Genomic DNA, 15465 nt, shown 5'->3' with positions numbered 1-15465 from the left:
TGTGGGCAAGTCACTACTTCACACTTACAGGCTTACACACAAATTTCACTTTTAACAGAGGTGGCTTCAGGGAGATAAAACCATTCAGAATAACCCAGAAAATAGGGCAACTGCTAAGGCAAGATTTTTGTAGTAGTTTGCCTCTTCAAAATGATCACATAGCCTCTAAGAGCCCTTGCAACTGTAAAATTTTGTTTTCAGTGTGCCCTTAACTTTAGTTGCCTTATGAACTAGTAAGGTAATTGTATCCATTTTTCTGACACAATTGTGTATGAAAAGTAAATAAACACAGTTAGGAATTTCAGAAAGAAAGGCACACGTTGGTTGGGGCAGATCCAGTGGCACAGTGGTTAAGTTCATGTGCTCTGCTTTGGCGGCCTGGGGTTCACAGGTTTGGATCCCGGGCGTGGACCTACACACTGCTCATCAAGCCATGCTGTGGCAGCATCCCACATACAAAAACTAGAGGAAGATTGGCACAGATGTTAGCTCAGGGCCAATCCTCCTCACACACACAAAAAAAAGAATGAGAAAAAAGAAAGGCATGTCTGTCAATATTCATTGAGAATCCTGTTTCCACTGAAAACTATTCTTGGGGTAACCCTTAAGAAATTTATCTAATGAGATGGGAAAGCCTGCCACTTGCACTGGGGGAGGGAGGGATGTTTTCAGAGTAATGTCAGTGGCTATCTTCCAAAAGAAATTTTCAGGTTTTCCCTGTCAAGAAATAACTTCCCAAGCCCTTACTGCCATTTTGGACTCCTCATACTTGCCTCTTCTAATCTTTCAGAACCCAGCTTTGTTACTGTGCATTCCTGTTTCACAAAGCTGTCACAGTAATTACAAACCACAATTTGTGGCTTATTACAGTAAAATATGAATGCAATCATGACACTCCCTATTTGTCTAGGAAATCACAATCTTTTCTATTTCTGAGGCTCATATTTCATGTTGCTGCAGTAGGAAATTAACCAATATAGATTCCTATTAGAAGTAAAAATATTCTCGAGTTTTTATCCATGTGAACTTCATAAAATGGCATTTTCTAACAAAAATGAAAACATTATATGTAATTGAGGGTTCAGCTGAATAAAAATATATATATTCCAGAGTTGACTCTTTAAATAACTATTTAGAATTGCTACCTTGCATTCACTCCTTCAACAGATAGTCTCAATTTTCTACTATCTGCCAGGCAGTATCCTAGGGACTGGAGAATCAGTCAAAATCAAAACAGACCCAAAAAACAAATAAACAAAAACCCACAGTCTCTTGGAACTTATATTCTAGCTGGTTAAGTAGGATTTAGGCAAATAATAAAGGAGAGATAATATCTTCTAACCTAATGATTCTCTACTGGGGGTTATTTTGCCCGCCCCCACCCCCCCCCAAGATATTTGGCAATTTCTGCAGGCATTTTTGGGTGTCACAACTGGTGGAGGGGGTGCTACTGGCATCTAGTGAGTAGAGAGGCCAGGGATGCTGCTCAACATCCTAAAATGCACAGGACAACCCCCAGCCATCCCCAACAAAGAATTATCCAGCTGAGGTTGAGAAACTTTATACTAATCTTTAGTATTAGAAGTCAGGATATTAGTTACCCTTGATGCGGTAGTGACTGGAAGAGGACATAAGGGTGGGGGATGTTGATTACATGGGTAAGTTTATTATGCAAAAATTCACTAAACTCTGCTCTTATGATTTGTGCATTTTTTTTGTATGTATAACTTTAACATATAGCCACTACATTCTCTGAAACTCTTCCCATTAGGGGTGAGGGCTCTATGTCGCCTCTCCTTGAATCTTGGATCTGTGCTTAACCAATATAACCAATATAATACACAGCAAAAGTAATGCTGTGCCGATTTCCAGACCCAGATCTTAACAAATTGGCTGTTTCCATTTCCCGTCACTTGGGACACTCATTCTTGGAACCCAGTCACCAGGCTCTGAGGAAGCCCAAAGAAACAATCCATGGAGAGGCCCATGTGGAGTGACTTGTGTGGAAAGGAACAGAGGCCCCAGGTTCTCAGTCCTGGTTGAGCTCCCACCTGACAGCCAACATCAACTTACCAGCCATGTGAGTGAACCATCTTGAAGTTGATCTTGCGGCCTCTAATCGAACCACTCCAGCTGACGTAAAGGAGAAGAGCTAACTAAGCTTTACCCGCTGAGCCCTGCCCAAATTGCAGATGCCCGAACTAAATAAATGATAGCTCTTAATTTAAGCCACTAAGTTTTAGGGAAATTTGTTAAGCAACAATCTGTAACTGGAACAATGTTAAGTAAATCAAAATTTTACTTTAAAAAGGAGTACTAGGGGCCGGCCTGGTGGCGCAAGCGGTTAAGTGCACACGCTCTGCTTTGGCAGCCCGGGGTTCGCCGGTTCAGATCCCGGGCTCGCACCGACGCACCGCCTGTTAAGCCATGCTGTGGCGGCGTCCCACATAAAGTAGAGGAAGATGGGCACAGATGTTAGCCCAGGGCCAGTCTTCCTCAGCAAAAAAAAAAGAGGAGGATTGGCATCAGGTGTTAGCTCAGGGCTGGTCTTCCTCACACACACAAAAAAGGAGTACTATAGCCACATAAATTTGGGAAGTTCTTAGTTAAAGAAAGTTTTAAAGTTTTTCTTATTACAGAACTTTTAATGGACTAATATGTTTTGTGTTTCTGCACAAGAGTATCCAGTGTTTCTCGAACATTTTTAACCCCAGAATCTGTATTTTAAAGTGCCATCTTGCAAATTGGTGTTCAGTGGGCCAGACTTTAAGAAAACCAAACTAACCTTTCAGTAACTCAGTAACTGAAATTCTAACCCTTAAAATTGCAGAGTTAATATCAGGATAGTTTTAACTGGAGAAGTCATGTAATACGGTTAATTCTGGTAATAAAGTGAAATACCTTAGATTTGCCTAATGAAATTTTTTTACTTATTTGAAAAGTTTTAATGGCAGTTAAAAAGCTTAGATGGCATCTCAGTAGTTATTTCAAAGTCCCTGAGGTCATAATTAACAGCTACATAAGTTTAAAAAAAAAAAAAACACCTAAATTCTGTTTTTACTTGAAAGTAATAGCATCAATGTATACTCCTATTTAGATGTTGAATGTTACAGAATGCTTTCCATGTTTCATTAAATTCTCACTTGATCTTAAATTGAACTACACAATATCCTTCTAATATACTGATACAAAGTTGCCTATTTATTTGTCCATGCCTTAAAAACAACACTAGACTGAAGTGGATACATTGAGAAAATATATCCTGTCTCAAGTCTGGTTGAACTCAGGTTTATTCTTTATTGTCATCATCCAAAATCAAATGGAGGTTTTGTTTTGTTTTTCGTATTAAAGACCAATTCCCAGTCCCCACACACATTCAGTGCCCCCATGTCTCAGCTCAGACGTATCACTTCAGCGTGAGGGAACTTGGGAATAGAAAATACAGTGTCAAGTACAGCATTATGCAGACTAGGATACTGACCTACCTCCCAGGTAACACTTGCCACCCTTCTCCTTCAGACTTTCAGATCCTCTACTAGAACCTGACCTCTGGAGATGCAGTTCTCCAATCAGTCTTCTTTATTCCACTCTTATCCCAGATCAACAGTGCCTTGACTTCCAACCCATGGCCTCACTGCCAAGTCTTATCCACCCTGATCTATGCCTGATTGCTGGAAAAGTTATTTTCTGTTTGAACCTTCACGTTCAAACTGTGCTGACTCTAACCATCTCACTCCCAAACCAGTTAGGAATTCTGGTTTCTAGATTTCTCTTTGGCTTGTGGAAAGACTACTTGTTCACCTTTTGTGCACCACACAAAAACACACCACCAAAGAGGTGGGGGAAGGCTGAAATCCAGCCCACATTTCATTAACTAGGCTGAGTGCCTGTGAGTCTGTTGGCCCAAAGGGACACTTTCTTCTGGTTTTAACAAAAGTGATTTATAAAGTAGTGGCAGTGCTGGCCTGTAACATAGACCTCAGTGTTGTTATCTAAATGTCAGGGATGTTCTCTTTTCTATCTTTCCTGTTGCTTGAGGCCCTGTCCTATTCCATGGCATTTCAGACATGTCCTTAAAATATGAGAGATCTGAGTGACTTCTAAAGAACTCTGTGCCCTTGAGTTCCATGCTTCTACATTCCATTCTTCCTATCTCCCCTCTTCTCACTCACTTAGTGCCCTGTCCCTCCACCCGACGGCTGTCATCTACCCTTCTGCTGCAGAAGTTTCCATTCTTCATGACCCCCGGACATCACCCCCCTTTACACAGCCTCACTTAGAGATGCCCAAACACCCAATTAAATTTTATGTTGTTCTTTCGTTTGGAACATATTCCTCTCTTTATTCTGTTTGACTTTCTGTGTTTGTTTCTATGAATTAGGCCAAAAGGCTACCTCTCCAAGTCTTGAAGGAGTGGCCTTGTGTAGGAGTGTTCCCTGTGTAGACTGCATGTGCATGGTGGCTTTGGCAGGCCTGAAGCTAGAGCAGGCCCAGGCTGGCAGGTCACGGGGCGCAGTGCGCCGGGGCCACCCTGGCATGACAGCTGGAGTTGGCGTGGGCCGCGCCCCGGGGGGGGGGGGGGGGGGGGGCCGGCCTTGGTAAGCGGCTAGAGCGCCTGGACCATGGTCTCGCCCTCGTTTTCAAGGTGGAAGGGGAACGGCACCTCCGATCCGGAGAGAGTTCCAGCAGTTCCCCGCCTGTCTGGCAAACGCTCTAGGGTTAGTAAATGGATTTCCTTCATGGACGGTCCAGGTGCCCTTTAACCCGCTATTTTCCAGCTGGGCCCCAGGAAAGGCGAGACAGCCAGCCCCTGTGATACTCTGCTGCAGGTCGCCCTTTTTGGGCGGCGCTGTTCTGTCCATATCACGTGTCCGTCCCTCCTACCCGTCTCCGTGTGAGGCCTCTCTCATTTGTTGTGCAGGAGCTGTTCATTCAGCCCTCAGTTCTTCAGGAGGAATTGCTCTAGGTGTAGGTGTAGCGACAGTGTGTCCGTGGGAGGAAGTGAGTTCAGGGTCTTCCTACACCGCCATCTTGGACCCTCTCAAACACTCAAAAAATTTTAAAGGTCAATCCTATTGACCTCTATCACAACTTTTAAAACAGTTGAAAACTATGACCACTTTTTAATGAGATCATTTTTTCAGAGAGAATCTAAAATAATTATAACATGTTGTGTATACCTTACCAAGGGCAGGAGAAGATGGATGTCCCAGCTCAGAGAGCAAATTCCCTGGTACTCTGCCTTTTTCTTCTATTCAGGCCGTTAGCGCATGGATGATACCTGCCTGCATTGGTGAGGGTGGATCTTCTTTACTCAGTCTACGCATTCAAATGTCTCTTCAGAAACACCCTCACAGACATACCCAGAAATAATCTTTTACCAGCTATCTGGGCACCCTTAGCCCAGTCAAGTTGATACATAAAATTAACCATTACAATGGAACGCTACTTAGCAATAAAAAGAAATGAACTATTATAAAATGTCTATATTACCTAAAGCAATCTACAGATTCAATGCAATCCCCATCAGAATCCCAATGACATTCTTCACAGAAATAGAAAAAAGAATACTAAAATTTATATGGGGCAACAAAAGACCCCGAACAGCTAAAGCAACCCTAAGAAAAAAGAACAAAGCAGGAGGCATCACAATCCCTGACTTCAAAACATACTACAAAGCAATAGTAATCAAAACAGCATGGTACTGGTACAAAAACAGACACACAGATCAATGGAACAGAATTGAAAGCCCAGAAATAAAACCTCACATATATGGACAGCTAATTTTCGACAAAGGTGCTAAGAACATACAATGGAGAAAGGAAAGTCTCTTCAATAAATTGTGTTGGGAAAACTGGACAGCCACATGCAAAAGAATGAAAGTGGACCATCTGCTATCGCCATTCACAAAAATTAACTCAAAATGGATCAAAGACCTGAAGGTGAGACCTGAAACTATAAAATTCATAGAAGAAAATATAGGCAACACACTATTTGACATTGGTCATAAAGGAATCTTTTCCAATGACATGCCTACCCAGACTAGGGAAACTAAAGAAAAAATAAGCAAGCGGGACTTTATCAGATTAAAGACAAACGAAACCAGAATCAAGATGAACAGACAACCCACCAGCTGGGAGAGAATATTTGCAAAACATACATCTGACAAGGGGTTGATCTCCATAATATATAAAGAACTCACACAACTGAACAACAAAAAAACAAACAACCCGATCAAAAAATGGGCAGAGGAAATGAACAGCCACTTCTCCAAAGAAGATATACAGATGGCCAATAGGCACATGAAAAGATGTTCAACATCACTAATCATCAGGGAAATGCAAATCAAAACAACACTAAGATATCACCTCACGCCCGTTAGAATGGCTATAATCACCAAGACAAAAAACAACAAGTGTTGGAGAGGATGTGGAGAAACAGGAACCCTCATACACAGGTGGTGGGAATGCAAACTGGTGCAGCCTCTACGGAAAATGGTATGGAGATTCCTCAAAGAATTAAAAATAGAGATGCCTTATGACCCAGCCATCCCACTACTAGGAATCTATCCAACGAACCTGAAATCAACAATCCAAAGAGGTTTATGCACCCCTGTGTTCATTGCAGCATTATTCACCATAGCCAAGAAGTGGAAGCAACCTGTGTCCCTCAACCGACGACTGGATTAAGAAAATGTGGTATATATATATATATATATACCACATGTATATATATATATATATATATATATATATATATATATATATACATATAATGGAATACTACTCAGCCATAAAAAAGACAAAATTGTCCCATTTGCAACAACATGGATGGGCCTGGAGCATATTATGTTAAGTGAAATAAGCCAGAAAGAGAAAGACAAACACTGTATGATCTCACTCATATGTGGAATATAAACCAACACGTGGAGAGAAAACTGTACCGTGGTTACCAGGGGCAGTGGGGGTGGGGGGTGGGCACAAGGGGTGAAGGGAGTCATATATATGGTTATGGACAAACAAAACTGTACAACCCCAAATTTCACAATGTTAAAAACCATTAAAACATCAATAAAAAAAAAACAAAAACAAAAAAGAAATGAATTATTAGATACATGCAATGACACTGATGAATCTCAAAAAAGTGTGCTGAGTGAAAGAAGCCAGACAAAAAAGAGTACATTCCATTTGTACAGTAAATGGAAACTAAAATGCAAACTAAACTATAGTGATAAAAAGCACATCAGTGGTTGTCTCGGGATGGAGAGGGAGAGGAATTATACAGGGGCACATGGAAACTTGGGGGGGGTGATAAATATGTTCATTATTTTGATTATGGTGATGGATTCATAGGTGAATATACATGTCAAAACTTACCAAATTGTACATTTTATATATGTGCAATTTATTGTCAATTATATTTCAATGAAACTGAAAAATACATTTTAATGATATCTAATCAATTAATAATTATAATCAATTATTGTGACCTTGTGTCTTATTCAAAATCAACTCATAGGTTTGCCTTAATAATATAATAATCAACCCAGGTTTACATTACTGCTGTGCAGCTAACTTAAGTTTACGCTCAGGGTCCCTAAACAAAATATTAAGAAATATTCCTTTGCTGATAACTTTCATAGGAAAGAAAAATGGCAGCATGGAGGGGTGACCTGAGTGGCCTTTAGGACCCCCATCATCCCCATTGGCAACCACCCCCTCCATTCTTTGAAATGGACAAATATCATAGACACAGTTTTTCTCAATGTTACGTAAAATGCTATGCATACACAGCTTGGAGGGAAGTCCTTCAGCCTCCAGTTCCAAACCAATAAGCTATCCATAAGCCCCATCCCCATTCCCCCAGCTCCCCCACACCTCCTACCCCAGCCAACATACAATTATTCTACGCCACCACTGGGAGAGACCTTCCCCTTTTTGTGACTCTTCTGATGATATGGAAGCCACTTTGGTGACTTTTACACCTGTGATTAGCACCAATAATTAAACTGAGATTTGTAGAACATTTTGCTTCTGATTGGTATTCACTAAATTTCTCCAAACATAAGCTTCAAGTGGAACCCTGCAAGTCCTTTGCTCCCGTTGAATCTTTCTGCCTCACTCAGGAGACCCTCCTAATTCCATTCTACAGCTTTGCCTTTCAAATGTTTGCTGGTTCACATAACAACAAGGATTAGGGAATTATTAAAGGATAAAGACTGCTTTGAAGCCAAGAATTACTGCCATCCAACCCCAGAAGCGATCTTGCTAAATCCACAAACTTAGAAGCACTAGCTCTCTCCCAAAGAGCTTTCCTTTGTCTTCTCCTCTCAAGCTGCATGATTTTCTTTCCCAAAGGGAGGTTATGTTCCATTATGTTTTGATAGCATCCAGATTCTCCAGATAAACTCATTTTCAATCTGGTACGCTCCTGTAAACCAGGCCAACTGAATTATTTTCAAATTACTCACCCCTTGATTGAGCTGGCAAAACGAGCTAGCTCGATTATTAATACAAAAGCACTGTAAGGTGATGTGCTTTCTTCAGCTTCAACAAAATACCATTTTTTTTAAACAATGAGAGTTTCTGTGTAGTCAAAGTATTACTTATTTGTGTGCTACAAAGAAGGAAAAATTCAGTATTTCCTTAAATCCTAAGGACAGTATTCCCTTAATTCCCTTAATTAACCAGAGGATTTAAAACCATTTCAATAAGAGTCTCAAACAATGAGTGGATGGAAGCGAGCAGCGTTAAAAAAAAAAAAAAGAAGACCAAGCAATTAAATGATGTTGGTCGATATTTTAATATGAGAAGCCAGAGACGAGGAGCAAGAGCCAAAAGCCAGTGCTGTTCTTAGCTGTACCAGCTGTCTTTGAAACGGCTATGTGGGGTTTTACTGACAAATTTAAAGTGTCACTGGGCCTGTAGAAAACGGGCTTTGCTACAGAAGTGGTGCTAAATGTGCCACCCAGGTCCCCCTTTGAGACTAAAGCACTTCTTCCCTCAGGTGATGGGAGGCAGTCCTCTGCAGAATAGACTCAGCTAAAGAATCTCCTCTCCCCCAGTCACATCCTCTTCCTGAGACAGCCTTATCTATTGACTGGTTGATGCCAGGGTACACCAAGGCCTGGCCCTCTCGCCCCGGTGCAGGACAAAGGTGAAGGGCCATCCCAGCTCCAGAGATCCTGTGGGCTTAGCTGAGGCCATTGTTGAGATTATTTCACAGCCCACCTTCTCCCTGCGCAATCCTGCTTCCTTCCTTTCCCTTCCACAAGTGTTGAACCCAAAAATGCTCGGCAGGAAATAAGCTTTCAGCACACTTGTCTCTGACTCAGAGCCAACATCCCCCAAACCCCATTTTTATCCCCAGCTTTATCGAGATATAATTGACATATAACATTGTGTAAATTTAAGGTGTACAGTGTGTTGATACACTTCTACATTGCAAAATGACCTCCATCATGTCACATTATTACCATTTCTTTTTTGTGATGAGAATGTTTAAGATCTACTCTCTCAGTAACTTTCAATTATCTAATACAATATTATTAACTATACTCACTTTGCTGTACATTAGATCCCCAGAACTTAGTCGTCTTATAACTGGAAGTTTGTACCCTTTGACCAATATCTTTCCCTTTCCCCCACCCCCTAGCCCCTGGTAATCACCATTTTAGTATGTATTTCTATGAGTTTGGCTATTTTAGATTCCACGTATAAGCGATATCATATAGTATTTATCTTTCTCTGTTTTACTTATTTCATTTAGCATAATGCCCTCAAGGTCCATCCCTGTTTTCACAAACAGCAGAATGTCCTTCTTTCTCATAGCTGAGAGTAATATTCCATTGTATATACCACATCGTCTTTATCCTTTCATCCACTGACAGACACTGATGTTATTTCTATATCTTGGCTATTGTGGATAACGCTGCAATGAACATGGGAGGCAAAACCCCTTTTATTTGTTTTTGTCTTACTTTTAAAAAATAATTAAACAACAAAACAGGATATAAAGTGGAAAATTAAAAATCCCAGATCCTTGTTCCCCTTGTCTCCCAGAAGGAACCACTGTTAACTGTTACTTGTTTATCCTTCCAGAAATGTCCCATAAATCTAAAACCATATACACATATATATGTCACTTCTTTGCACAAATGAGAGTATAATATGTAAGATGTTGTGCAACCTGATTGGTTTCATTTAAATATATTCTGCATATCTTTTCATATCAGTCTGTATAAATTTCTTCATAGTGGTTCCATATTATACCATTATATAGACATACCATAATTTTTTAACTAGACTTTCCTACATGAATATGTAGGTAATTTTTGGTTTTTCCCTTTCACAAATAATACTGCAAGGAACATCCTTGAATATTACCTTTGCCCATTTGCATGATATATCTATAGCATAAATTCATAGAAGCAGAGTTCCTAGATCAAATGCTGTGAAAATGTAACATTTTTTAAAAGAGATTGTCCAATTTATTTCCTGAAAAGCAGCCCCAAATTTAAATTCCAAAAATTCCCAAAATCAATGTGAGAGAATGCCTCTTTCTTTGCACCCTCACCAGCTGTGGGCATAACAAAATGTTTTAATCTTTGTCAGCAATAATAGGTGGGAAATATTACTCCACAGGGCCCCTGCAAACCTATAGAGTGCCTTTGTGTGAATTTTAAAAAGGTGTTCCTTCCGGGTGAATGAATTTTAAAAGCTCCCCCACCCCCAACCTTCTAGGTAGACAAAGGCCATGCTAGAACATGGACTTTGCCATTCAGACCTCCATTTCTACCCCATGCCCCTATCCCCGCCTTGACCAGTCAGCTTTGCACGATGCTCCAACTGAACAACTATACATGGCAGCCCTGGAACCTCATTGTTTGAAATTTCATTTCTTTAACCATGAGTTAAGTCTGTACAACCCTTAGTATTTTTTTTTTTTTGGTGAGGAAGATTGGCCCTGAGCTAACGTCTGTTGCCAATCGTCCTCTTTTTGCTGAGGAAGACTAGCCGTGAGCTAACATCTGTGCCCATCTTCCTCTGTTTTGAATGTGAGATACCACCACAGCACGGCCTGGTGAGCAGTGTGTAGGTCTGCGCCCAGAATCCGAATCTGCAAACCCTGGGCCTCCGAAGCGGAGCACGTGAACTTGAGCACTACACCACCGGGCAGGCCCCTAACCCTTAGTATTTTTATTAGCCATTTGTTTTTCATTTTTTCTTTATTGAGAGCTGCTCTGAGTAGCTCAAATCCCATTAAGCCAATATTTTCATAAATCTGTATGATAACCCAATAGAACTGATGAATGGTAAATTATAATATCATTTGGTATTTTATTTACTGTATTGAAACAAGTTGTCTTTAAAGTTAGTGATTCTAGGCCATTAGCTCCTCTGCCTCAACTAAAATTGTGTATTCAAATTATGAAGTAATTCCTAGATACTTGTCCTCTTTTAAGAGCACTAGAAATGATAATAATAATATAGCATTAACCAAGTGTCGAGCATATGGCGAGCAGATTGGGAGGCCATATAGCTTAGAGGCCTTACACCCTCACTAGCTGTGCCTAACCTACGGCACAGACTCTGAGGTCTCGTTGCTTCTATTCTGGTCCCTGTTCTTCCTCTTACAAACTGTACAACTTGGAGAATTTACTTAACCTCTCTGAAACTCAGGCTCCTCAGCTCTAAAATGGGCGTAATAATAATAATAGTACCTTCCTGATGGGGTTGTGGTAAAGATTAAGTGATAAAACTTACAAAAAACACTTCATATGGCACCTGCTACCTCCTAAGTGCTCAGCGATTGGGAGCTGTGTTGGTTGGGCATCTTACCTACCTTATGTGACTCTCTTGATTTAACCAAACCAACTTCAATGATTCCCTATTGCCAAGACAGTAATATTGTTTTTGAAACTGTGTTCCTTGGAACTGTAGAGGTGCCCAGGGCTGCCACAGGGAAAGCGACTGAAAGAGACGTAAGGCCAGTAGGTGTCTAGGACCCTCCTCTGCAATCAGAATAGTTCCACTTTTATTTATCTTTTATACTGTGGTTCCAAATAAAACTTAATATAAAAAAAAGGCTCCCCTTTTTTGTTTTAAGTGAAACTTTCTCTGAACCATAGGGTGGGAAATCTTGGCTTTCAAGGCCTTCCATAGTCCAGCCTTAACCTACTTTTCCAGACTTACCTTCCTTAATACTCAGCCACAAACTTATCATCCTACTCACTACAATGGTTTGTTTGCTGCCTGCACACTCAATTACTTATTCCTTAGAGATAGGCCCTATGTCATTTATCTCAGTATTTTCAGAGACTAGCCGAGTATCTGACACGTAGCAGGCATTCGGGAAGTATTTGTTAGATCAATAAATGAATCAGTAAATGAACCTTCCACTTCAGTTAAATTTGTCTCATGGACACCTTTCAAATGTGTCTTGTGTCTCTTTCCTGTCCTTTGCTCAAGAAGATTTCCTTATCCAGATGGCCCCTCATCATCTCACCTCCACCAAATTCTTAATTCATTCTTTAAGACTAGAATCAAATTACATGTTTCCTATAAACCCAATCTAGGTCGTCCTATTTGGAAGGCCTGTCTCCCTCCCCTAAAGTCATATGGTTTATGAGCTGCCTGAACATTATCTTAGCACTGTAGCATGGATTACTTTCTATTGACATCATCTGCATGTCTTATCTTCCTGTTGTGGAAAGCAGTGATCATGTCTTAAAGTCTTCTTTTGAACTTCATTGCTTAGCCCAGTCTCAATGCGCTCAATAAACATTTGAGGAATAGATTAACAAATTAATGAATGAATATTTGGTCCCTTGATATCTTAGCCAGGGTACCCCCAGAAAATGAGGGTCATACGACAGGAAACTGATAATGAGACATTTTTTCTCAAAAGTTTCAAACACTGGACTTCTGGAAATGAGCACTCTTGTCCCTGGGGTAGGTGGTTGAGGAAATCCTCAATTCCATACCTACCAAGTGACAACCGTATAGATTTACAATAGTGTAAGCTTAAGTTCAGGTCACAAAGCAAAAATAAAAAGAAGTATTTTTTTCCTCTCTACTAACTGCACAATAAATGAATATGTTTGGAGAGAAATCCATTCTTTCTGCAGCAGCCCCTATGAAGTAGAAGCCATTCACACAGCACAGGCATCTACAAATAGTGTTTCAGATATATATTTCTGTGTAAAAAACCACCCCAAAACATGGTAATTTAAAATATCGATGTTATATTATGTCTCACAATCCTGTGTGTTGACAATCTGGGCTGCTCCTTTTCAGGGTGAGCTGGGATCACTTATGTGGCTGTAGTCATCTGACCACCTGCCTGGAGCTGGGGGGTCCAAGATGGTCTCAGCCACATGTCTGGCAGTTGGTGCTGGCTGTGTGTTGGGGCCCAATGATTATCCTTCACGTAGACTAAACTGGGCGTCTGCACAGCACAAAGCATCTCAGGATTTCAAGATGTCAAAGGCAGAAGCTTCAAGGTCTCTTAAGGTCTAGGTTCTGAAACTCACACAGCATCTCTTCTGTCACATTATTAGTCAAAACAAGTCACAAAGCCAGCCCAGATTCAAGTGGTGGAAAATTAGACTCCATTTACTGATGGGAGGAACAGCAAAGTCACATTGCAAAGGGGCGTGGACATCAGGAGATGGAATTCATTGGGGGCCATTATAATAATCTATCACAGGAAGCTCTACATACTTCATTAATACTGCTCATCCTTCCATACCGCCCCATTTTTCTGGTGAGCAAGAACCACCTCAGTACTTTTAGTTGAGGGAGACTAACTTCTGAATCTTTCTTATTAAAAAAAAAGTAATATAGACTCATGAGAGAAAATTTAGAAATACGGTCAAAGCAAAGGAAAGAAAATAGTAATCACCTAAAATCCTACTACTCCAGGGGTCCGGCCCCGTGGTGTAGTGGTTAAGTGTGTGCGCTCTGCCGCTGGCGGCCCGGGTTCAGATCCTAGGCGCGCACCGATGCACCGTCTGTCAGGCCATGCCGCGGCGGCGGCCCATATAAAGTGGAGGAAGATGGGCACAGATGTTAGCCCAGGGCCAGTCTTCCTCAGCAAAAAGAGGAGGATTGGCAAGGATGTTAGCTCAGGGCTGATTTTCCTCACACACACACACATAAAATCCTACTACTCCAAAATAACCATTGTTAGGATTTAGGTATATATCTATGCAGCCTTTGTTCTAATAATAGTCTACATAAACTATATATTATTGTACACTCTTACCAGGTGCTGTGCTGTGTTCTTTGCATAGATTATCTCATTTAACAACATAATCCTGTGAGATAGATACTATTATTATCTCCATTTTATAGAAGAGGAAATTGAGGCTTAGAGATCTTAGCTAACTTGCTTGATGTCATATATATACATATATATGGATATACATATGTATATATATCAATCATATTATTGTAAACACCCCTTTTTAATATAATATCATATCATGCAAATTTCCTTACTTGATAGCTTTCGATTAGGCTAAAATCAAAACTGAAAAGCACCAATGACTTGACACTATTTGTGATTCTGGTTCCTGGCCATGATAGCTTCTTGAGCCTGTCAGGTGGTTGCAGATTAGAACAAAGTACTGATGTGTACCCTTCACTGCAAAGTACTAGCTTTGAAATTTTAATCTTTTATAGGAGCCTCAAGGCTTGATTTTGGCAAAGCTTGTTTGCCTAGAAAATAGCATCTGAATTTTTTGAATGCTGTGACAAAGCCTAGCAGCGGGAGTGCAAAGTTGGAGCGCGTTCATTCCTCCAAGGAGCCAAAGAGTGGGAAATAACAGGCATCAAGGACCACAGTGAAACCAAAAATCTTTCCAGGTGTAACATGTTTGTGGTTTGATACACAATATTAAATTTCATTGATCACCTGTCTCTCAGTAAATGAATGTTTCCTTCTAGTAACATGCATGTTACATTTCTATTTTTAATCTTTAAATTTTGTGTATTCTAGGGAAAAAATGGGCAGGGGCTTGTGGTAAGTGAGAGAGAAGTGGGAAGAGAAACTCAGCGAGGTCCCTTTTTACATGAAATCATGGATTAATAACATGAGAAGGTGTGAAAATAGCAAATGTAATGTGAGAAGCAATATAAAAGTATAAAATAAAATGATGCACTTTACAGTTTCTTTGTAAATTTAGTGCTTATTTGTTCTTGTTTGTGAGCAGATGACTTATTACTATTCACCTCAATTTCTAACAATCAGAAATAGAAGATTCAGCAAGCTTTGCTGGAAAGATTTTTAAAAATTAAGCCCTTTAACCAATTATTAAAATTGTGCTCATAGTTCTCATTTCCAGCTAGCAATATAATAATAAAGACAAATTAATGAATAAAGCATCTTACTAGTAAAGAGGAAAAAATTATATAGGTCTGATGTTGCTTTTTACTTTACAGATATCATTGTGTTTTCAAC

This window comes from Ceratotherium simum, chromosome 6, assembly GCF_057802395.1.
Source record: "Ceratotherium simum simum isolate JZ-2026a chromosome 6, ASM5780239v1, whole genome shotgun sequence".
Taxonomy (NCBI): domain Eukaryota; kingdom Metazoa; phylum Chordata; class Mammalia; order Perissodactyla; family Rhinocerotidae; genus Ceratotherium; species Ceratotherium simum.
This window is presented reverse-complemented; position numbering follows the sequence as displayed.